The following is a 9,803-nucleotide window of genomic DNA, read 5'->3' on the forward strand; positions in this document are numbered from 1 at the left end:
GTTTTCAGTGTTAAGCTTTGCTCATGTGAGGTGAGGTGAGAGTGACTGCCCTTGACATCAAGGCAACATTTGACCATGTGTGGCTTCAAGGAGCCCTAGTAAAACTGAAGTCAATGGGAATCAGGGGGAAAACACTCCACTGGCTGGAGTCATACCTAGCACAAAGGAAGATAGTTGTGCTTGTTGGAGGCCAATCATCTCAGCCACAGGACATCGCTGCAGGAGTTCCTCAGGGCAGTATCCTAGGATCAACCATCTTCAGCTGCTTCATCAATGGCCTTCCCTCCATCATAAGGTCAGAAGTGGGGATGTTCACGGATGATTGCACAGTGTTCAGTTCCATTTGCAGCTCCTCAGATAATGTAGCAGTCCATCCCCGCATGCAGGAAGACTTGGATGATATTCAGGTATGGACTGATAAGTGGCAGGTAACATTCGCACCACACAAGTGACAGACAACGACTATCTCCAACAAGAGAGAGTCTAACCACCGCCTCTTGACATTCAATAGAATTACCATCGCCGAAACCCCCACCATCAACATCCTGAGGGGGGTGTCACCATTGACCAGGAACTTAACCGGACCAGACACATAAATACTGTGGTTAGAAGAGCAGATCAGAGGCTGCGTATTTCTGCGGCGAGTGTCTCACCTCCTGACTCCCCAAGGCCTTTCCACAATCTACAAGGCACAAGTCAGGAGTGTGATGGAATACTCTCCACTTGCCTGGATGAGTGCAGCTTCACCTCTCAAGAAGCTCGATACAATCCAGGACAAAGCAGCCCGTTTGATTGGCACCCCATCCACCACCCTAAACATTCACTCCCTACACCACCGGCGCACCGTGGCTACAGTGTGTACCATCTACAAGATGTACTGCAGCAACTTGCCAAGGCTTCTTCGACAGCAACTCCCAAATCCGTGACCTCTACCACCTAGAAGGACAAGGGCAGGAGGCGCCTGGGAACGCCATCACCTCCAAGTTCCCCTCCAAGTTACACACCATCCTGACTTGGAAATATATCGTCGTTCCTTCATCGTTGCTGGGTCAAAATCCTGGAACTCCCTCCCTAACAGCACTATGGGAGTACCTTTAACACACGGACTGCAGCAGTTCCAGAAGGTGGCTCACCACCACCTTCTCAAGGGCAATTAGGGATGGGCAATAAATGCTGTCCTTGCCAGCGACGCCCACATCCCATGAATGAATAAAGAAAAAGTTCATATCACCACGTCTTATCTCAGGAATAACCCCAGAGAAATTGGCGCCTGTTCAAAAAAGAAGAAACTGTTGATCCTCAGAGACTTCCCATTGAAAAGCCCATTGATGGTAGCAATAAAACTGGGGGCAATTTTTTTAAACAACTGGCTCAAAGCATGCTCAGGACCTGGGTATCAGTAGAAAATAAACATGAAAATGAAGAAAAAGAAATGACTGAAATACACTTACCTGTACATTACTTTTTCCTTTAAATTAACTTCTCTATGGTTATTATTGCTCCATTAAACTGAACTGAATGAAGAATAGATGTTTTGCATTCCGCAATGTTGGGAAAAAGCGTGTAGTAAGTTCTGAAATTAATAGCTCCAATTTTAACCCCTCGCCCCCACCAGAATGGGGTGTGCAAAGGGTTAAAAATTTTGCAGGGTCCTACTCGCCCGATCTTTACTGGCCTCATGCGGCATGCCATTTTAACAGGTTCGGTCAGGCCAGCCAGCGAGCCCCTTGCACCAGGTAAGCAATGGCCTAATTGAAATTCAAATCATTGAGACCGTGACTATATTTTAACGCTAAAAGGGGCTTGCTGTAGAATTGAGATCCAAAGCTTGTGGATCAATACCTAAGCAAGACAAATGCTCATTATCTGATTTGTGCACATTCTGATATTACACAGGAGCACGTAACCCGGTCTCTGTATATTCTGGCATTATACAGAAGCTCATTAACCCTGTCTGCGTATATTTTTGTATTATACAGGATCCTGCTATCCTGTCTCTGTAAATTCTGGCATTATACAGAAGCCTGTTAACCTGTCTGTGCATATTCTGGTGTTATACAAGAGCTCGTTACCCGACCTGTGTATATTCTGGTATTACACAGGAGCTCATTACCCAGTTTTGTATATTCTACCATTTAGTACCCGGTGCCGGCCTTGTTAGGAGATCTGGGTGTGAAGGAGCATCAGGCCTATAAGAGGGCCAAAAAGGTGATTTTTTTTAAGGGTTTCTTATGGGCTAGGAGAAACAGGAGTGCTCCTCTGGGATACACAAGGAAACCTAGGGCCCTGGGCTTCCTTCCCCCGATCACCTACCCCTCCCACCACTTACCTGACTGCTGGGGACTGTTTCCATGGGTCCCCAGCCATGACCTCCTGCCGCACTTGCTGAACTCCCACCAGTCCACCATCACTGATGCTAGATTCGGGTGCGAGTTGGGTCTGGTGATTTAAATGAGGCCTGGAAGTTAAAATGGCCCGGGTCTCACCTGACTCCTGGTCTGATGGCTGGTGAAACATAAGTTGTGCTGCATGAGATGGTTGTGAGGAGGGTGGCTTGTGGGCAACTTCTGTAAGGCAAAGGTCCTCTACCAACCTGCCCCCACCACACAGTACTACCCCCTGATTATCAAAATCCACGACAAGGCCTTGGACAACATGGACCACTTTCCATACCTCGGGAGCCTACTGTCAACAAGGGCAGACGTCGATGATGAAGTCCAACACCGCCTTCAGTGTGCCAGTGCAGCCTTCGGCCGCCAGAGGAAGAGAGTGTTTGAAGACCAGGACCTCAGACCCAGCACTAAGCTCATGGTCTACAGAGCAGCAGTGATACCTGCCCTGCGGTATGCCTCAGAGACATGGACCATGTACAGCAGGCACCTAAAAGCACTGGAGAGGTACCACCAACGCTGCCTCTGCAAGATCCTGCAAATCCAATGGCAGGATAGGCGCACCAACGTCAGTGTTCTTGCTCAGGCCAACATCCCCAACATGGAAGCTTTGACAATGCTCGATCAGCTCCGATGGACGGGTCAAATCGTCCACATGCCCAATACGAGACTCCCAAAACAAGCACTCTACTCGGAGCTCCGACACGGCAAGAGAGCCCCAGGTGGGCAGAGGAAACGCTTCAAGGACACCCTCAAAGCCTCCTTGAAAAAGGGCAACATCCCCACTGACACTTGGGAATTCCTGGCCCAAGACCGCACGAAGTGGAGGAGAAGCATCCGGGAAGGCGCCGAACACCTCGAGTCTCTCTGCCGGGAGCAAGCAGAAGCCAAGTGCAAGCAGCGCAAGTCAACCCAAACACCCCAACCACCTGCCACTTCAACCACCGTCTGCCCCACCTGTGACAGAGACTGTAGGTCCTGCATTGGATTCATCAGTCACCTGAGAACTCATTTTTAATGTGGAAGCAAGTCATCCTCGGTTCCGAGGGACTGCCTAAGAAGAAAGAGGCTTGTGGCCAACTGCCCCATAGTACAGCTTGAAATGAGATGGAGGAAGATTTAAGGGCACAGCTGACCTTAGTGCCATTAAGAATGTCTGCCCTACAGTGAATGTTAACGAGAGGTTATCTATGAGCATGCTTGTAGCACAGCATTATCAAGGCCTCTCTTGGGAATCAGAGCTTCTGGCCTAAAAATTCATTTTTCTGGCGCTAAACCGCCTCCTAAACAACGTTCCCGTTAAGCTGCACAGCTGCGCGGCTATCTAGAGATCCCGTGCAGACCGATCACCAGCTTTTCAATGGGACGTTTCGCGCATGCGCAGAATTTTGAATGGGCCATTAAAGAGATCGCCCACCCAAAAGAAATTAGGAGGAACATTGCTCCAAAGCCTCCAATATGGTGGACAGGAAGTGCATGCACATTTGCGGCGTGTGTCGCCCGCCATACTGTATAAGGTAGATGGGCTCGTGGCAGGAGCACGTCAAGAACATTTTAACGCCAGTATAATTTACACACATTAGGGCCCTGTGCATCTTAAAGGACCCGTTTCAGATTTTTGAATGCCCTAGACTTTCACTCGCCACATGCTGAACTCACACAGCACAACGCAGCAGGAAGGCCCCCATACTTTCCTCAATATGGAGCCAGGAGTAGGAGAGCTCTTCCCGACCCCACATTAAAAGATGCGGGCTGCTTCACTTCACACTACTCTGCGTTAAATTTCATCTGCCATGTGTCTTCCCATCTCACCAGTCTGTCTGTCCTCCTGAAGTCTGTTATGATCCTCCTCATTGTTTACTACATTTCCAAGTTTCGCGTAATCTGCAACCTGTGAAACTATGCCCTGTATACCTAAGTCCAGGTCATTATTATATATCAAAAGAGCAGTGGTCCTAATACCGAGCCCTGGGGGACACCACTGTATACTTCTCTCCAGTCTAAAAAATAACCATTCACCACTAACTCTCTGCTTTCTGTCCCTTAGCTAATATTGTATCTCTGCTGCCACTGCCCCTTTAAACTCATGGGCCTAGAAATTCAGTGGCCTGCGCCACCAGTTTGCGCCCAAAGAGGGCACTCAGTGGCTTTAGCGCCACTGGCCACACCTACCGCGATATTTAGCGGGGCGCTAATGGTGGCGTTAGCCTGTAGCGCTGCGCCACCACCGATGACGTCATCGGTGTGCGCAGCGCCCCGCTCCCGCCCCGATGACCATATTTGGTCGCGCCCGCCTCTTCAGCGCCGGCCGCAAATAGCGACCGGTACACAGGGGCCTACCTGTGGCGGTAGTGGCGCTAGTTAAGGTGGAGGTGCGGCCGGCCGCTTTTTCGGCGGCCGCCTGCCTGCACCTCCGTCCCTGGCCTCCTACACCACCCCCCCCCGCGGCATTGCCGGCTGTTTCCCGAGAGCCCGGCACTTCTCCTTGGTGCCGGGCTCATTTGCCGGCACTCGCGAGCGGGGATCGCGCTGTTGCAGGCACCTCCCCCTTAACAGTGGGAGGAAGGCCTGCAGTACCGCAGCGTGCCGTGCCGCAGCATGTGGCGCTGCGGCCCTTAGCGCGCCGAAATTCAGTTTCAGCGCCCCAAGCGGGGCGCGGAAAGCCTCGATTAGCGGCCCGTTTCCATTTGGGGCGCAGAAACTGAATATCCGGATGGCGCAAGTGGCTCCGCTCGCAGCGGTAATTCCGGCGCCCAGGCGAGCTTGGCGCCCCAAACGGCGCCCAACTGAATTTTTAGCCCATGGACTTTAACTTTGCTAACAAGTCCATTATGTGGTACTTTGTCAAACGCCTTTTGAAAGTCCATACAATTGTAAGGAAGGATATTAGCTCTGATGATGTGGAATCTGTATGGGTAGAACTGAGAAATACCAAGGGGCAGAAAACATTAGTGGGAGTGGTATATAGACCTCCAAACAGTAATGCGGAGGTTGGGGATGGCATTAAAATTGAAATTAGAGAAGTGTGCAATAAGGGCACAGCAGTTATCATGGGTGACTTTAACCTACATATAGATTGGGCTAACCAAATTAGTAACATTACTGTGGAGGAGGAATTCCTGGAGTGCATACGGGATGGTTTCCTGGACCAATATGTCGAGGAACCAACTAGAGATCAGGCCATCTTAGACTGGGTATTATGTAATGAGAAAGGATTAATTAGCAATCTTGTTGTGCGAGGCCCCTTGGGTTGGAGTGATCATAATATGATAGAATTCTTCATTAAGATGGAGAGTGAAGTAGTTGACTCAGAGACTAGGGTCCTGAATTTAAATAAAGGAAACTATGATGGTATGAGGTGCGAGTTGGGTAGGATTGATTGGGGAATGTCACTCAAAGGGTTGACGGTGGATAGGCAATGGCAAACATTCAAAGATCGCATGGATGAACTATAGAATTTGTTCATCCCAGTTTGGCATAAAAATAAAATAAAAAAGGTGACTCAACCGTGGCTAACAAGGGAAATTAGAGATAGCATAAGATCCAAGGAGAGGACATATAAATTGGCCAGAAAAAGCAGTAAACCTGAGGATTGGGAACAGTTTAGGATTCAACAAAGGAGGACAAAGGGATTAATTAAGATGGGGGGAAATAGAGTATGAGAGTAAGCTTGCAGGGAACATAAAAACTGACTGTAAAAGCTTTTATAGATATGTGAAGAGAAAAAGATTGGTGAAGTCAAGCGTAGGTCCCTTGCAGTCAGAATCAGGGGACTTTATAATGGGGAACAAAGAAATGGCAGACCAATTAAATACATACTTTGTTTCTGTCTTCACAAAGGAGGACACAAATAACCTCCCAGAGATGTCGGGGAACATAGGGTCTAATGAAAGGGAGGAACTGATAGAAATCAGTATTTGTAGGGAAATGGTATCAGAGAAATTGACGGGATTGAAGGCCGATAAATCCCCAGGGCCTGATAATCTACATCCTAGGGTACTTAAGGAAGTGGCCCTAGAAATAGTAGATGCATAGCTGGACATCTTCCAAAATTCGATAGACTCTGGAACAGTACCCATGGATTGGGGGGTAGCTAATATTACCCCACTGTTCAAAAAGGTGGTAGAGAGAAAGCGGGGAATTACAGACCGGTAAGCCTGACATCAGTAGTGGGGAAAATGCTAGAGTCCATTATAAAAGATGTAATAGCAGAGCACTTGGAAAACAGTGACCGGATCGGACAAAGTCAACATGGATTTACAAAAGGTAAATCGTGCTTGACTAATCTACTGGAATTTTTTGAGGATGTAACTGGTATAATAGATAAGGGAGAACCAGTGGATGTGGTGTATTTGGATTTTCAAAAAGCTTTCGATAAGGTCCCGCATAAGAGATTAGCGTGTAAAGTTAAGGCACATGGGATTGGGGGTAAGGTATTGACTTGGATAGAGAACTGGTTGGCAGACAGAAAGCAAAGAGTTGGAATAAAAGGCAGGCAGTGACTAGTGGGGTACGGCAGGGATCGGTCCTTGGACCCCAGCTATTCCCAATATATATTAATGATCTGGACGAGGGAACTAGATGTAATATCTCCAAGTTTGCAGATGATACAAAGCTGGGTGGCCGTGTGTGCTGTGAGGAGGATGCCGAGAAACTCCAGGATGATTTGGACAGGTTGGGTGATTGGGCAGAAGCATGACAGATGTAATATAACATGGATAAATGCGAGGTTATCCACTTTGGTGTCAAAAACAAGAAGGCAGATTATTATCTGAATGGCAATAGATTGGGAGAAGGGGAAGTGCAACGAGTCCTGGGTGTCCTTGTGCACCAGCCGCTGAAGGTAAGCATGCAGGTGCAGCAGGCAGTTAAGAAGGCAAATGGTATGTTGGCCTTTGTAGCGAGAGGGTTTGAGTACAGGAACAAGGACGTCTTGCTGCAGTTGCACAGGGCCTTGGTGAGACCACATCTTGAGTATTGTGTGCAGTTTTGGTCGCCTTATCTGAGTAAGGATGTTCTTGCCATGGAAGGAGTGCAGCGAAGATTCACCAGGCTGATACCTAGGATGGCAGGAATGACGTATGAGAAGAGATTGGGTCGATTGGGCTTGTACTCACTGGAGTTTAGAAGAATGCGAGGGGATCTCATTGAAACTTAGAAAATTCTAACAGGACTAGACAGACTAGATGCAGGAAGGAGTCCAGAACCAGGGGTCACAGTCAACCGATAAGGGGTAAGCCATTTAGGACAGAGATGAGGAGGAATTTCTTCACCCAGAGAGTGGTGAACCTGTGGAATTCTCTACCACAGAAGGCAGTAGAGGCCAATTCATTAAATATATTCAAGAAGGAGTTGGATATATTTCTTAAGGCTAAAGGATCAAGGGATATGGGGATACCACTGTATACTTCCCTCCAGTCTGGATAAACAACCTTTCACCACTACTCTCTGCTTTCTGTCCCTTAACTAATTTTGTATCTCTGCTGCCGCTGCCCCTTTAAATTCATGGGTTTTAATTTTGCTAACAAGTCTATTATGTGGTATTTTGTCAAACGCCTTTTGAAAGTCCATATACACAACATCAACCACACTACCCTCATCAATCCTCTCCGTTACTTCATCAAAGAACTCGATCAAGTTAGTCAAACAAGATTTGCCTTTAACAAATCCGTGCTGACTTTCATTTATTAGCCCAAACTTTTCCAAATGCCAATTAATTTTGTCCTGAATTATTGTCTCTAAAAGATTCCCCACCACCAACGTTAGGCTGACTGGCCTGTAGTTGCTGGGGTAATCCCAATCCCATTTTTTAAACAGAGGTGTAACATATACAATCCTTCAGTTCTCTGGCACCACCCCCATACCCAAGGAGGATTTGAAGATTGTGGCTGGAGTCTCTGCAATTTCTACCCTTACTTCCTTCAGTAACGTAGGATACATCCTATCCAGACCAGGTGACTTTTCTACTTTGAAGACTGCAAATCCTTTAAGTACCTCCTCTTTATCTATCGTGGTCATTGTTATCTCCTGGAAGTTGCTTTTAATTACCTTCTTTATGTTGGGGGGGTTGGGGGGGGGCTGCAAAGAGAAATATCCCAGAATAAATTGTCCCTGAATTGACCTAGGATTTTCTTTTGTCTCTTCCAGGAGACTACATGGTAGGGGACATTGGGCATATCATGTTGCCTAGTTGCAGTCAATGAAACAGCTGGTCTTTTACAAAAAGGAAACAGATTTTGCGTGTGGGTGCAGAGCATCTCGACATCCCTTCATTCGATCTTCTTTTCTTGATCCAACAAGCACAAATCTATGGAGTTACCCATGGGGAACATTGTTGTCATCAATTATATATTAAAAACGGTGAGTTGTCTCAACATTCCAACAGTATTTGTACCCATATGTGGTGTTATGAGCTTAACGTTATGTGACACATCACCTAAAACAAAAATATAGAAACCTATCTTGGGAACCATGCAGGTGGAAGAATCAGCTTTACAAAAACTCAAGGATAATGTACAACTCAGCCTGAAAGTGGAAAAAGGATCATCAAACTGCACAAACTGGAACTCAGAATGAAGCCATGCACCAATCAGAAAACCACCCAAACCTGTTCATCGGAGACTGACTGGAAAAAAGCGGACCATAAAGAATTAATAAAACTCCTGGCCTTCCAAACAAAAGTCAGATGATGACCAACCTTCTTGGCAAAGGCAGAAATCCTTTGCCACAAGCCCCTACTGAAGCAGAACTCCCCCACCCCCACAGAGCTGACAATCAGTGAAATCTCGTAAATCATTGAAACTGATGAAAACTTCGGCTCTTCCGCAGTAAGTACACTGTTAAATTAAAAGTTAGATTCAAAGAGATTAGGTGTAAGTGGGGCTTTAACAGCGTATTGGCTGCTAAACAAACATTAAGAGCCTGGAGAACTAATTTTAATTTTGTGCAGTGTGAAATTTGTCCATTTTAATAAAAATTAAAATTTTTAAGAAACTTTGCAAGACATTTTTAACATTTTTTTTGAAGTTTGTGCACCTTTATTTCAGGTTTGCCCTTCCCCATGTGGGAACCCCAATCTTTCTTTTGCTCTCTCCAACTATTTTAAAAGGTTAGAATATTAAGGGCTTACCTACTTCCTTGATCACTCTCTGCGAGAATTCTGCCTTTTGATTGGCTGCTTAGACAGCCTCTTGACGTCATAACAGTTCGTAAAAGGGAATACCCATTAACTTCCGTTGAACTGAATTCAAGGTCGGAAAACCCAAAGTTCTCGACACAGGGATTGCGAGATCCCTGTGTGGATTGTACTTCAGGGCCAGAAGCTAGCGCCTTTGCTTTGCTGCTGGCCACAAATTCTGGGCCAATATTCAGCTGTGCGTCTGGCAAGCCTGGAAACTTTTTAAATATGAATAT

At 46.8% G+C, this 9,803-nt stretch overlaps 1 long non-coding RNA gene across 1 annotated transcript in view; it reads left to right on the top strand.

Annotated features, from left to right (window-relative positions):
* Window positions 1–9,152, top strand: part of LOC147111952 (uncharacterized) — a 362,777-nt gene extending 353,625 nt beyond the window's left edge. The window contains exon 3 of the long non-coding RNA XR_015079787.1: window positions 8,538–9,152. This is a non-coding gene — a long non-coding RNA (uncharacterized LOC147111952). The remainder of the gene's footprint in view (window positions 1–8,537) is intronic.
* Window positions 9,153–9,803: the final 651 nt, after the last annotated feature.

The sequence above is a fragment of the Somniosus microcephalus genome, chromosome 10 (genome assembly GCF_052327205.1).
Source record: "Somniosus microcephalus isolate GS21.2 chromosome 10, FLI_Smic_1.0, whole genome shotgun sequence".
Taxonomy (NCBI): Eukaryota; Metazoa; Chordata; class Chondrichthyes; order Squaliformes; family Somniosidae; genus Somniosus; species Somniosus microcephalus.